The sequence below is a fragment of the Pan troglodytes genome, chromosome 11 (assembly GCF_028858775.2).
Source record: "Pan troglodytes isolate AG18354 chromosome 11, NHGRI_mPanTro3-v2.0_pri, whole genome shotgun sequence".
In the NCBI taxonomy this organism is placed as follows: Eukaryota; Metazoa; Chordata; class Mammalia; order Primates; family Hominidae; genus Pan; species Pan troglodytes.
In genome coordinates, this window is record NC_072409.2 from 15,001 (window position 1) to 29,142 (window position 14,142).

Below are 14,142 nucleotides of genomic sequence, written 5' to 3' on the forward strand. Positions count from 1 at the left end.
CGATATTTTTCATTGTGCCAAAAAGTTGCCGTGACCGTCATTAAACCTGTTTAACACCAAATAATAAGTAAAATAAAATAAAAAATTCGGGCTTGGTGCAGAAACTCACCCCAAATAAATCACCTACCAAAATATTTACATAATGGTGGAAATATGCCAAAATTCAATATTTTGGGATTTATACACAAAAGATAAACAAATTAGAGGCCAAGAGGCTGCCGGAAGGGAAAAACGGGGCCTGGGAAGGCCGTTGTGAGGAATGAGCTGGGCCTAAAGAGGCCGCTGGCAGGCGGGAGCTGGGCCTGCCGAAGCGGCCGAGAGGCAGGAGCTTTGGACTCGGGAGGCCGCAATGAGGCAAGAGCTAGCTGGGCATGGAGAGTCGGCTGTGAGTCTGCTGTGAGTCCAGGCCTATGCAGGCCTTCGAGAGGCAGGAGGCCGGGCCTGCAAAGGCCCACTGGAGGTCAAGTTCTGGGCCTGAAGAGGCCACCAAAAGTCAAAAGCGGGGCCTGGGAAGGCCGCCAAGAGCCATGAGCTGGTCTGGGCTGAAAGAGGCCACTGGGAGGCAGGAGCTGGGCCTGGAGAGGCTGACTCGAGGAAGTTTTGCACCTGGAGAGGCCGCCGAGAGGACGGAGCTGGGCCCGGGAAGGCCGACTTGCTGCTCTTCCAGGCCCAATTCCAGGCCGACTTGACGACGACTTGGGCCTGCAGAGGCCGCCGGGAGGCCGGAGCTGGGCCTGGAGAGGCCGACTTCAGGACGATTTGGGCCTGCAGAGGCCGCCGGGAGGCCCAAGCTGGGCCTAGAGGAGCCCACCGACCTTGCCATCGGAGGGCAGGAGCTGAGCCTGGAGAGGCCACCGTGAGGCCTGAGCTGGGCCTGGGGAGCTTGGCTTCGGGAAGTGGTGGGCCTACCAGGACCGCTGGGAGCTGGGCAGGAGCTGAGTCCAAAGACGTTGTTGGGAGGCCAGAGTCAGGCCTGGAGACACAGCCGGGAGGAAGAGCTGGGCCCGGAGAGGACGCCGGGAGGCTGCAAGTGGGTCTGGAGAGGCCGATTTGAGGAGGCCTGTCCTCCGCCTCCCACATGGCGGCCTCTGCAGGCACAGCTGTTTCTCCTGGCTGCATCTCCCGCCTCCCAGGAAACAAGCTTTTTTGGCTCAGCTCCCGCCTGCGTTTGTAGACCCCGAAGTTTCGGCAACCAAGCTCTTCAGACCCACATCCCGCCTCCCAGTACCTGAACGGTCCCAGCTCCGGCTGGAGAACAGAGTCTGTAGGCCCCGCTGTTGCCTCAGAGGGGTGTCTCCAGGCCCAGCTCTCGCCCCACCGTGACCTCCCAGGCCCAAGTCCCTGCCTGCCTCCCAGCAGCCCGTGTGCGACCCTGCTCCTCCCTCACGGTGGCCTGTTGAGGCAGGGGCTCACGCTGACCTCTCTCAGCATGGGAGGGGCCGGTGTGAGGCAAGGGCTCACACTGACCTCTCTCAGCGTGGGAGGGGCCGGTGTGAGGCAAGGGGCTCACGCTGACCTCTCTCAGCATGGGAGGGGCCGGTGTGAGGCAAGGGCTCACGCTGACCTCTCTCAGCGTGGGAGGGGCCGGTGTGAGGCAAGGGGCTCACGCTGACCTCTCTCAGCGTGGGAGGGGCCGGTGTGAGGCAAGGGCTCACACTGACCTCTCTCAGCATGGGAGGGGCCGGTGTGAGGCAAGGGGCTCATGCTGACCTCTCTCAGCGTGGGAGGGGCCGGTGTGAGGCAAGGGCTCACACTGACCTCTCTCAGCGTGGGAGGGGCCGGTGTGAGGCAAGGGGCTCACGCTGACCTCTCTCAGCGTGGGAGGGGCCGGTGTGAGGCAAGGGCTCACGTTGACCTCTCTCAGCGTGGGAGGGGCCGGTGTGAGGCAAGGGGCTCACGCTGACCTCTCTCAGCGTGGGAGGGGCCGGTGTGAGGCAAGGGGCTCAGGCTGACCTCTGTCAGCGAGGGAGGGGCCGGTGTGATGCAAGGGGCTCAGGCTGACCTCTGTCAGCGAGGGAGGGGCCGGTGTGAGGCATGGGGCTCACTCTGACCTCTCTCAGTGTGGGAGGGGCCGGTGTGAGGCAAGGGCTCATGACCTCTCTCAGCGTGGGAGGGGCCGGTGTGAGGCAAGGGCTCACACTGACCTCTCTCAGCGTGGGAGGGGCCGGTGTGAGGCAAGGGCTCACGCTGACCTCTCTCAGCGTGGGAGGGGCCGGTGTGAGGCAAGGGCTCACGCTGACCTCTCTCAGCGTGGGAGGGGCCGGTGTGAGGCAAGGGGCTCACGCTGACCTCTCTCAGCGTCGGAGGGGCCGGTGTGAGGCAAGGGCTCACGCTGACCTCTCTCAGCGTGGGAGGGGCCGGTGTGAGGCAAGGGGCTCACGCTGACCTCTCTCAGCGTGGGAGGGGCCGGTGTGAGGCAAGGGCTCACGCTGACCTCTCTCAGCGTGGGAGGGGCCGGTGTGAGGCAAGGGGCTCACGCTGACCTCTCTCAGCGTCGGAGGGGCCGGTGTGAGGCAAGGGCTCACGCTGACCTCTCTCAGCATGGGAGGGGCCGGTGTGATGCAAGGGGCTCAGGCTGACCTCTCTCAGCGAGGGAGGGGCCGGTGTGAGGCATGGGGCTCACTCTGACCTCTCTCAGCGCAGGAGGGGCCGGTGTGAGGCAAGGGCTCATGACCTCTCTCAGCGTGGGAGGGGCCGGTGTGAGGCAAGGGGCTCACGCTGACCTCTCTCATCGTGGGAGGGGCCGGTGTGAGGCAAGGGCTCACGCTGACCTCTCTCACCGTGGGAGGGGCCGGTGTGAGGCATGGGGCTCACTCTGACCTCTCTCAGTGTGAGAGGGGCCGGTGTGAGGCAAGGGCTCACGCTGACCTCTCTCACCGTGGGAGGGGCCGGTGTGAGGCATGGGGCTCACTCTGACCTCTCTCAGCGTGGGAGGGGCCGGTGTGAGGCATGGGGCTCACTGTGACCTCTCTCAGCGTGGGAGGGGCCGGTGTGAGGCAAGGGCTCACGCTGACCTCTCTCAGCGTGGGAGGGGCCGGTGTGAGGCATGGGGCTCACTCTGACCTCTCTCAGTGTGGGAGGGGCCGGTGTGAGGCAAGGGCTCACGCTGACCTCTCTCAGCGTGGGAGGGGCCGGTGTGAGGCAAGGGCTCACGCTGACCTCTCTCAGCGTGGGAGGGGCCGGTGTGAGGCAAGGGCTCACGCTGACCTCTCTCAGCGTGGGAGGGGCCGGTGTGAGGCAAGGGCTCACGCTGACCTCTCTCAGCGTGGGAGGGGCCGGTGTGAGGCAAGGGGCTCACGCTGTCCTCTCTCAGCGTGGGAGGGGCCGGTGTGAGGCAAGGGGCTCACGCTGACCTCTCTCATCATGGGAGGGGCCGGTGTGAGGCAAGGGCTCACGCTGACCTCTCTCAGCCTGGGAGGGGCCGGTGTGAGGCATGGGGCTTACTCTGACTTCTCTCAGCGTGGGAGGGGCCGGTGTGAGGCAAGGGCTCACGCTGACCTCTCTCAGCGTGGGAGGGGCAGGTATGAGCCAAGGGCTCACGCTGACGTCTCTCAGCGTGGGAAGGGCCGGTGTGAGGCATGGGGCTCACTCTGACCTCTCTCAGCATGGGAGGGGCTGGTGTGAGGCAAGGGCTCACGACCTCTCTCAGCGTGGGAGGGGCCGGTGTGAGGCAAGGGGTTCACGCTGACCTCTCTCAGCGTGGGAGGGGCCGGTGTGAGGCAAGGGCTCACGCTGACCTCTCTCAGCATGGGAGGGGCCGGTGTGAGGCATGGGGCTCACTCTGACCTCTCTCAGCATGGGAGGGGCCGGTGTGAGGCAAGGGCTCACGCTGACCTCTCTCAGCGTGGGAGGGGCCGGTGTGAGGCAGGGGCTCATGCCTCTGGGCAGGGTACCAGAGGCATGGGCATCAACAGGCCACCGTGAGGGAGGAGCTGGGCCGCACACGGGCTGCTGGGAGGCAGGCAGGGACTTGGCCCTGAGAGGCTGCCGTGGGGTCAAGAGCTGGGCCTGGAGAGGCCCCTGGGAGGCAAGAGCGGGACCTGCATAGGCTGTTCTCCAACCATTGCTGGGCCCGTACAGGCCACCGGGCGGCAGGAATTAGGCCCGAAGAACTTGGCTGGAGAAAGTTCGGGGCCCACAAAGGCGGTTGGGAGCTGGGCAGGAGTTGAGCCAAAAGAGCTTGCTTACTTGCTGAGAGGCACGGCCGGGAGATGCCAACTTCAGGACAACTTGGGCCTGCAGAGGTCGCCGGGAGGCCCAAGCTTGGCGTGGAGGAGCCCACCGACCGGAGACCATTTGGGGCCTGCAGGTGCCATCGGAGGGCAGGAGCTCATCCTGGAGAGGCCACCGTGAGGCCTGACCTGGGCCTGGGGAGCTTGGCTTGAGGAAGCTGTGGGCTGTGGATATTGGATATATCCAATATCCGATGGAGCTGTGCCTGTGGAGGCTGTTGTGAGGCAGCAGCCTCATCTGCGGAGACTGCCGTGACGTAGGGTATGGGCCTAAATAGGCCATTGTGAGTCATGAGCTTGGTCTGTAGAGGTTGACTGGAGAAAGTTCTGGGCCTGGAGAGGCTGCCGGGAGGTAGGAGCTGGGCCAAAAGATTTAAGCACATTTACATTTATTAGGGACTTTATTTCCATTATTACAATATATAATAATATATTTCATATATTAATATATTTAACATATTAATATATATAAATATATATATTTATTATATATCCCATATATAATAAAATAATTATAGAACTCACCATAATGTCGAATCAGTGGGCGTGTTAAGCTTGTTTTCCTGAAACTGGATGGTCCCACCTGAGCGTGATGGGAGAAAGTGACAGATCAATAGGTATTAGATTCTCATAAGGACAGCGCAACCTAGATCCCTCACATACCCAGTTCACAACAGGGTGCGTTCTCCTATGAGAATCTAATGCTGCTGCTCATCTGAGAAGGCGGAGCTCAGGCGGGAATGTGAGCAAAGGGGAGTGGCTGTAAATACAGACGAAGCTTCCCTCACTCCCTCACTCGACACCACTCACCTCCTGCTGTGTGGCTCCTTACGGCTCCATGGCTCAGGGGTTGGGGACCCCTGCTCAAGTGCATCCAAAGCGACCCTTCCCAAAACAGTCTTCACAGTGGTCAAGGGCAGCAACCACTTAGCTCCCAAGGCATGTGCCTCAGCTGGCATTTCGTCACAATCAACAGTAAGAGGTAGCTTGAGTCACTGTGAGGTCACCTACTGGAAATCACCAGCATCCCATTTCCCACTGGCAAAGAGCTCAGCACTGCCCCCTGGGAAACCAAACCTATGCCCAAATCCCATCTGTGTGGGTTTACCTCCTGGGACCCTTCCTAACATATTAGTCAGAGTCCTATCAGGAAGCATAAACCACTCAAAAGTTTAAAGTGGTAAAATTTAATATGGAGAATTATTCATTATAACAGGTGAACAGCATAATGAGAGATTGGCTAGCACAAAGTAAAGAGAACTCTAGAGAATATGGGACTAGCCCAGGCCAGGCATGGTGGCTCGTGCCTGAAATTCCAGCCATTTGAGAAGCTAATGCAGGAGGATTGCTTAAGGCCAGGAGCTACAGACCGGTCTGGACAACACAGTGAGACCCTGTCTCTATCCAAAAGAAGAAAAAAGTTAGCTGGGAGTGGTGGTGCACACTTGTAGTCCCAGCTACTCAGAATGCTGAAGTTTGAGCCTGGGAGGTCAAGGCTGCAGTGAGGCATGATTATGCCACTACAGTCCAGCCTGGTGACAGAGCAAGACCCTGTCTCAAAGAACAAAACAACAACAACCATTTACAGACAGAAAAGAAATAGAGCTAATAAGCTGAGGAAAGACGTTGAAATGTGACAAGTAGAGTAACATGAGGTCTTTTGTCTATTTAAAATAATCAAACAAAAAATGACTTACTAAATTATAATACCCTGTGCTGGCAAAGGTGCAGTGAAATGGGCACTTTCTTATACTATGAGGGGTGTTTAAATTGTGTATAAGCCTTCCAGGGTAAAGCCTGTCAATTTTTTAAAATAATGGAGACAGGGTCTCACCATACTGCCATACTGCCTCCTCCAACTCTTGGCCTCAAGCAATCCTCCTCTCTTAGCCTCCCAAAGTGCTAAGATTATACCTGGGAGGCACCCAAAACCCTGTCAATTTACATCAAAGGTAATGAGAATGTCCATTCACCATGACTCACAGTAATCTTACTTCTGGGGAGACAATTCAATCCAAACAAAAGATCATCTGTACACACACAGTAGAAATCTGGGAGTAACTGAAGACAGAGTTGGTAAGTGAAATAAGAAACAGTTCTAAGAAATTAAACTATGGTATCAGTAGGCACCTGGTAAAAGGTCAGTTGATGTTAGCTGCTACTTTTTTGTTGTTTTGAGACAGGGTCTCACTCTGTCACCCAGGCTGGAGTGCAGAGGCCTGATCATGACTCACTGCAGTCTCAGCCTCCCTGGGCTCAAGTGATCCTCCCACCTCAGCCTCCCAAGTAGCTGGGACTACAGGAACATGCCACCACACTAGGCTAATTCATGTTTTTCTGTAGGGATGGTGACTCCCCCTTTGTTTCCAAGGCCTATCGCAAACTCTTGGCCTCAAGCCATCCTCCTGCCTCAGCCTCCCAAAGTGTTGCGATGACCAGTGTGAGCCACCACACCTGGCCAGCTGCTACTTTTAGCAATATTATTATTATTATTCCACTCAATTAAAAATGATTATTTTCAAGGCTATGCAACAGAATGTATCCTACAGCGTAATTGTAAAAACATATACAGTCGTCGTCCCTCAGTATACAGAATCAGTTCCAGCACCCCATCTCTGCATATACCAAAATCCATGCTTACTCACGTTACGCTGTCACCCCTCTGGAATCCACGTATACGAAAATTCCAAATATTAGTTGGGCATAGTGGCAAGCACCTGTAGTCTCAGCCACGTGGGAGGTTGAGGTGGGAGGATCGCTTCAGCCTGGAAGGTTGAGGCTGCAGTCAGCTGCGATAGCGCTACTACACTCCAGCCTTGGACAACAGAGGGAGACCCTGTCTCAGAAAAAAAATAAATAAATAAAACAGGTTAGAAACTGTAATGAGGTCTGCTGGGCAAAATTCCATATAAGCAAAGTATAAATTAATAAAGCAAATCGTGATAAATTAGTTCGATTGACTTTCTGGAGTTTCTGACAATAAAAGTAAGGAAAATGCAGAACACAAAGACAGAGAGTAAAAAGAGAAATTAGGAAAGCATTCTACATGTTGAATAGGAAGACACCGGCCATGTTCGTGCAGCGGCAGTATGTCGTGACATGAGATACCTTGGAGAGAAGTTAACAGATGAGGAAGTTGATAAAAATCATCAGAGAAGCAAAATACTGGTAGCGACACTCAAGTAAACTACGAAATTTCCATAACTTATGTCAGCAAAGTGGGAATACAGTGTGTGTTGAAGTTCCTATACAACATTGTTTACCTGCCTTTTGTTTGTTTGTAAGGAATGTATATACTAAAAGTTCTTCTTGCTGTCAAAAGAATATGTGTGAATAAGTCATTTTAACTTATTCTTCTGTTTTTCTTTTATCTTCCTGCCATCATCCCACAGCCTTACTTTAGAAATTTTTTTTTTAGAAAATTGAACAAGTGCTCCTTGTGGTGGCAAATACCTCGAGGATGGGAGGCAGGGGTGGAAGGGTCACTTGAGGCCATTAGTTTGAAACCAGCCTGGCCAACAAAGTGAGACCCCATGTCTACAAAACAATTTAAAAATTACCCAAGTATCGTCATGTATACCTACAGTCCCAGCTACCTCAACTTACGGAGAAAGTTCAGGGCCTGGAGAGAAGGCTGGGAGGCAGGAGCTGGGTCTAAAGAGGCCATTGTAATGATGGAGCTGTGCCTGTGGAGGCTGTTGTGAGGCAGTAGCCTCATCTGCGGAGACTGCCGTGACGTAGGGTATGGGCCTAAATAGGCCATTGTGAGTCATGAGCTTGGTCTGTAGAGACTGACTGGAGAACGTTCTGGGCCTGGAGAGGCTGCCGGGAGGTAGGAGCTGGGCCAAAAGATGTAAGCACATTTACATTTATTAAGCACTTTATTTCCATTATTACACTGTAATATATAATAAAATAATTATAGAACTCACCATAATGTCGAATCAGTGGGCGTGTTAAGCTTGTTTTCCTGAAACTGGATGGTCCCACCTGAGCGTGATGGGAGAAAGTGACAGATCAATAGGTATTAGATTCTCATAAGGACAGCGCAACCTAGATCCCTCACATGCCCAGTTCACAACAGGGTGTGTTCTCCTATGAGAATCTAATGCTGCTGCTCATCTGAGAAGGCGGAGCTCAGGCGGGAATGTGAGCAAAGGGGAGTGGCTGTAAATACAGACGAAGCTTCCCTCACTCCCTCACTCGACACCACTCACCTCCTGCTGTGTGGCTCCTTACGGCTCCATGGCTCAGGGGTTGGGGACCCCTGCTCAAGTGCATCCAAAGCGACCCTTCCCAAAACAGTCTTCACAGTGGTAAAGGGCAGCAACCACTTAGCTCCCAAGGCATGTGCCTCAGCTGGCATTTCGTCACAATCAACAGTAAGTGGTAGCTTGAGTCACTGTGAGGTCACCTACTGGAAATCACCAGCATCCCATTTCCCACTGGCAAAGAGCTCAGCACTGCCCCCTGGGAAACCAAACCTATGCCCAAATCCCATCTGTGTGGGTTTACCTCCTGGGACCCTTCCTAACATATTAGTCAGAGTCCTATCAGGAAGCATAAACCACTCAAAAGTTTAAAGTGGTAAAATTTAATACAGAGAATTATTCATTATAACAGGTGAACAGCATAATGAGAGATTGGCTAGCACAAAGTAAAGAGAACTCTAGAGAATATGGGACTAGCCCAGGCCAGGCATGGTGGCTCGTGCCTGAAATTCCAGCCATTTGAGAAGCTAATGCAGGAGGATTGCTTAAGGCCAGGAGCTACAGACCGGTCTGGACAACACAGTGAGACCCTGTCTCTACCCAAAAGAAGAAAAAAGTTAGCTGGGAGTGGTGTTGCACACTTGTAGTCCCAGCTACTCGGAATGCTGAAGTTTGAGCCTGGGAGGTCAAGGCTGCAGTGAGGCATGATTATGCCGCTACAGTCCAGCCTGGTGACAGAGCAAGACCCTGTCTCAAAGAACAAAACAACAACAACAACCATTTACAGACAGAAAAGAGATAGAGCTAATAAGCTAAGGAAAGATGTTGAAATGTGACAAGTAAAGTAACATGAGGTCTTTTATCTATTTAAAATAATCAAACAAAAAATGACTTACTAAATTATAATACCCTGTGCTGGCAAAGGTGCAGTGAAATGGGCACTTTCTTATACTATGAGGGGTGTTTAAATTGTGTATAAGCCTTCCAGGGTAAAGCCTGTCAATTTTTTAAAATAGTGGAGACAGGGTCTCACCATACTGCCATACTGCCTCCTCCAACTCTTGGCCTCAAGCAATCCTCCTCTCTTGGCCTCCCAAAGTGCTAAGATTATAGCTGGGAGGCACTCAAAACCCTGTCAACTTACATCAAGGGTAATGAGAATGTCCATTCACCATGACTCACAGTAATCTTACTTCTGGGGAGACAATTCAATCTAAACAAAAGGTCATCTGGACACACACAGTAAAAATCTGGGAGTAACTGAAGACAGAGTTGGTAAGTGAAATAAGAAACAGTTCTAAGAAATTAAACTATGGTATCAATAGGCACCTGGTATAAAAGTTCAGTTAATGTTAGCGGCTACTTTTTTGTTGTTTTGAGACAGGGTCTCACTCTGTCACCCAGGCTGGAGTGCAGAGGCCTGATCATGACTCACTGCAGTCTCAGCCTCCCTGGGCTCAAGTGATCCTCCCACCTCAGCCTCCCAAGTAGCTGGGACTACAGGAACATGCCACCACACTAGGCTAATTCATGTATTTTTCTGTAGGGATGGTGACTCCCCCTTTGTTTCCAAGGCCTATCGCAAACTCTTGGCCTCAAGCCATCCTCCTGCCTCAGCCTCCCACAGTGTTGCGATGACCAGTGTGAGCCACCACACCTGGCCAGCTGCTACTTTTAGCAATATTATTATTATTATTCCACTCAATTAAAAATGATTTTCAAGGCTATGCAACAGAATGTATCCTACAGCGTAATTGTAAAAACATATACAGTCGTCGTCCCTCAGTATACAGAATTAGTTCCAGCACCCCATCTCTGCATATACCAAAATCCATGCTTACTCACGGTTCGCTGTCACCCCTCTGGAATCCACGTATACGAAAATTCCAAATATTAGTTGGGCATAGTGTCAAGCACCTGTAGTCTCAGCCACGTGGGAGGTTGAGGTAGGAGGATCGCTTCAGCCTGGAAGGTTGAGGCTGCAGTCAGCTGCGATAGCACTACTACACTCCAGCATTGGACAACAGAGGGAGACCCTGTCTCAAAAAAAAAAAATAAAACAGGTTAGAAATTGTAATCTAACCCTAACCCTAACGCCTTAACCTTAACCTTAACCCTAACCCTAACCCTTCCCTAACCCTAACACAAAACCCTAACCCTAACCCCTAACTCCTAACCCCTACACTAACCCTAACCCCTAACGCTAACACCAAACCCTAACCCTAACCCTTAACCCAAACCCCAACCCCAACCCGAACCCGAACCCTAACCAAAAACGCTAACCCTAACCCTAAACCGCAACCCCTAACCCTAACCCCTAACCCCTAACCCTAACACGAACCCAAACCCCAACCCCAACCAGAACCCAAACCCGAAGCCTAACCCTAACCAATAACCCTAACCTTAACCCTAAACCCTAACCCCTAACCCCTAACCCGAACCCTAACCCTAACTCTAACCAATAACCCTAATCCGAACCCGAACCCGAACCCTAACCCTAACACCCTAACCCTAACACCCTAACCCTAACCCTAACACCCTAACCCTAACCCTAACCCTAACCCTAAAACCCTAACCCTAAAACCCTAACCCTAACCCTAAAACCCTAACCCTAACCCTAACCCTAAAACCCTAACCTTAACCCCAACCCTAACCCCAACCCCAACCCCAACCCGACCCCTAACCCTACCCCTAACCCCTAGCCCTAGCCCTAACCCTAACCCCAACCCCTAACCCCAACCCCTAACCCCAACCCCAACCCTAACCTAACCCGAACCCTAACCCTAACCCTAACCATATTACTCATGTAATTTTGGGTGTCATGTGTGCATTAGGAATGCTACATTTGTGTTCCGACGCTGCAGTTGGAACCAGCAATGCAGCCCCCCGCCTTGGGAGAATCTCGGTGCGCAGGATTGAGAGAGGCTTTTGATTTCCCGTTTTCCACACTGAACCGTTCTAACTGGTCTCTGACCTTGATTATTCAGGGCTGCGACCGTGAAACATTTTATTCACCGTCCATGCGGCCCCAAGTTGTCCCAAAGCCAGGCAGTGCCACCAACATCTCTGCTGAGAATGCTGCTCCACCTTTACGGTGCCCCCCAGGTCTCTGCTGAGCAGAACACAGATCCACCCTCGCAGTGCCCTCCGCCCACCCGCGTCTGACCTGAGAAGAACTCTGCTCCGCCTTCGCAGTACCCCCGAAGTCTGTGCAGAGGAGAACGCAGCTCCGCCCTCGCGATGCTCTCCGGGTCTGTGCTGAGGAGAACGCAAATGCGCCCTCGCAAAGACACGGCGCGCCGGCGCAGTCGCAGAGAGGCGTGGCGCGCCGGCGCAGGCGCAGAGAGGGGCGGCGCGGCGGGCCCGGGCAGGCGCAGAGAGGGGCGGCGCGGCGGGCCCGCGCAGGGGCAGAGAGGGGCGGCGCGGCGGGCCCGCGCAGGGGCAGAGAGGGGCGGCGCGGCGGGCCCGCGCAGGCGCAGAGAGGGGCGGCGCGGCGGGCCCGCGCAGGCGCAGAGAGGGGCGGCGCGGCGGGCCCGCGCAGGCGCAGAGAGGGGCGGCGCGGCGGGCCCGCGCAGGCGCAGAGAGGGGCGGCGCGGCGGGCCCGCGCAGGCGCAGAGAGGGGCGGCGCGGCGGGCCCGCGCAGGCGCAGAGAGGGGCGGCGCGGCGGGCCCGCGCAGGCGCAGAGAGGGGCGGCGCGGCGGGCCCGCGCAGGCGCAGAGAGGGGCGGCGCGGCGGTCCCGCGCAGGCGCAGAGAGGGGCGGCGCGGCGGGCCCGCGCAGGCGCAGAGAGGGGCGGCGCGGCGCTGTTGGGGAAACGCGGCGCAGGGCATAGAGGCACGACGGCGCGTCCCCGCAGGGGAGAGGTCGCTGGGCGAGCGGGAGTGAGGCGCGGCGCAGGCGCAGGCGCAGAGACGCACGTCGCTGAGCTGACGGTGGCGGGGCGTGTTGCAGGCGCACAGTCGCACGCCGCCGGGCGGGGAGCGCAGGGGTGGCGCGGTGCAGGCGCAGAGATACGTCCCCGGCGGCGGGGCGCAGAGCCGGGTGGAACCTGAGTAATCTGAACAGCCCGGTTCGGGCCCCCCCCGCTTGTACCCGGGCACTACAGGACCCGCTTGCCCACGGTGCTGTGCCATTGCGCCCCCTGCTGGCGACTAGGGCAACTGCAGGGCCCTCTTGCTTGCAGTATAGTGGCGGCACGCCGCCTGCTGGCAGCTAGGGACATTGCAGGGCCCTCTTGCTCACATTGTAGTGGCAGCACACCCGCCTGCTGGCAGCTGGGGACACTGCCGGGCCCTCTTGCTCCAAGTGTAGTGGCGGCTGGCTCCCCTGCTGGCAGCTGGGGACACTGCCGGGCCCTCTTCCTTGCAGTGTAGTCAGGGCACGCCCTCTTCTGACCGCTGGGGCACTACAGGATCCTCTTGCTCACAGTGTAGTGGCAGCACGCCCCCTGCTGGCAACCAGGGCACTGCACGGTCCTCTTGCTCATGGTGTGGTGCCCCTACGCCACCTCCTGGCACCTAAGGACACTGCAGGGCCCTCTTGCTCACAGTGTAGTCGTCGTTCGCCCCCTGCTGGCAGCCAGTGACACTGCCAGGCCCTCTTGCTGGCATTGTCGTGGCTGCAAGCCACCTGCAGGCAGATGGGGACTAGGCAGGGCCCTCTTGTTCCCGGTGTGATGGCTGGCGTCCCCTACTGGCCGCCTCCTGCACCACTTAAAGTCAGAGCGCCAGTTATTAATCCCCATCAGTTCTGTAAATTAAAACTGAAAAGGAGCTATTACTGGGAAGAGCTGATGTCCCAGTTATTAACTTGGAAGAAAGATTTTCACCAAGAGGCAGTGCAAAGATGGAAGACAACTTCATTCAAAAGAAATACAGTGTAAAGAGCTTATTGTAGAAAAATAGGGAGGAGTGGGCTGATAGTGCATGAAAACAGCCTAAGAGTCCTGTGCGGGGAATTTTATTTTGGACTTCACATTCCTGCCTCTGTCTCAAGTCTCCGCCTGTTTTCTTTGGTTCTCCTGCTACTGCCTTAGGTCCCCAACTTGCCCCACTTAGGCTTGTGGGACCTCCTTACTGTTGATTGAGGTACATGTGTGGTGATCAATCCGAATCCACTCTGGCACCAGCCTCCTTCCCGCCATCCCAGGCAGGCTGACAGGGGTCACGTTTGTATCTACTGCACCTTCCTCTTTTGAATGTCTTTCTCTGCCCTAATCTGTACTTATGGTGCCAGGTTTCTCTTAAGAATGTCCCCTTTGTCCTTCTTATCAGCATGTAGCTAGCAATATTCTGACATTTTTATTGCAGAGTGAATGATGATTGGGGCATCTTAAGAGAAGTTCTAGGGTGTTTCTGCGTAGGTACCTCTTCTCCCTCCTAACCACAATTGACAAGTGCCCATCCACTCTAGCACTAGAGATGCTACTAATATGTGCATTTTTAGGGGTCCCTCCAGGTGAGCCTTCACAGACTTTCCCTTTTCCAGGAGCTCCCCCTCCTGTTCATGTCTAGCTAGCTATCTACTCTAACAGAGCCCACTATCCTGTGTCTTTCCCAAAAATAGTGAGGGAATGATTAATTGGAAACCATAAGAAATGATATGCATGTAGATGAAAACTTTACAACTTACACAAATAATCACTCAAAATCATCCTTACACTAAAAATGCAAAACTATACAATTTCTAGAAGAAACTACA

At 54.6% G+C, this 14,142-nt stretch overlaps 1 long non-coding RNA gene and 2 pseudogenes across 11 annotated transcripts; 1 reads left to right on the top strand and 2 right to left on the bottom strand.

The window, feature by feature from the left end:
* The window catches only part of LOC134807614 (protein capicua homolog), a 2,407-nt pseudogene extending 2,317 nt beyond the window's left edge, over positions 1–90 (top strand).
* The window catches only part of LOC134807615 (putative uncharacterized protein FLJ44672), a 1,335-nt pseudogene extending 7 nt beyond the window's left edge, over positions 1–1,328 (bottom strand).
* A 49-nt stretch (positions 1,329–1,377) lies between these two features.
* Positions 1,378–11,755, bottom strand: LOC129135993 (uncharacterized). 11 transcript variants are annotated; one of them, XR_010148506.1, is made up of 9 exons: positions 8,450–8,771; positions 8,165–8,222; positions 7,839–8,071; positions 6,878–7,068; positions 4,758–4,815; positions 2,967–4,591; positions 2,097–2,723; positions 1,711–1,904; positions 1,379–1,661 (listed from the first exon to the last, which is right to left on the bottom strand). It is a non-coding gene; the product is annotated as an uncharacterized LOC129135993 (long non-coding RNA). The 11 variants fall into 11 exon arrangements; XR_010148504.1 differs by having other exon boundaries at positions 1,378–1,904; positions 8,450–8,768; XR_010148505.1 differs by having other exon boundaries at positions 1,379–1,904; positions 2,145–2,723; positions 8,450–8,767.
* Between the last annotated feature and the right edge of the window lie 2,387 nt (positions 11,756–14,142).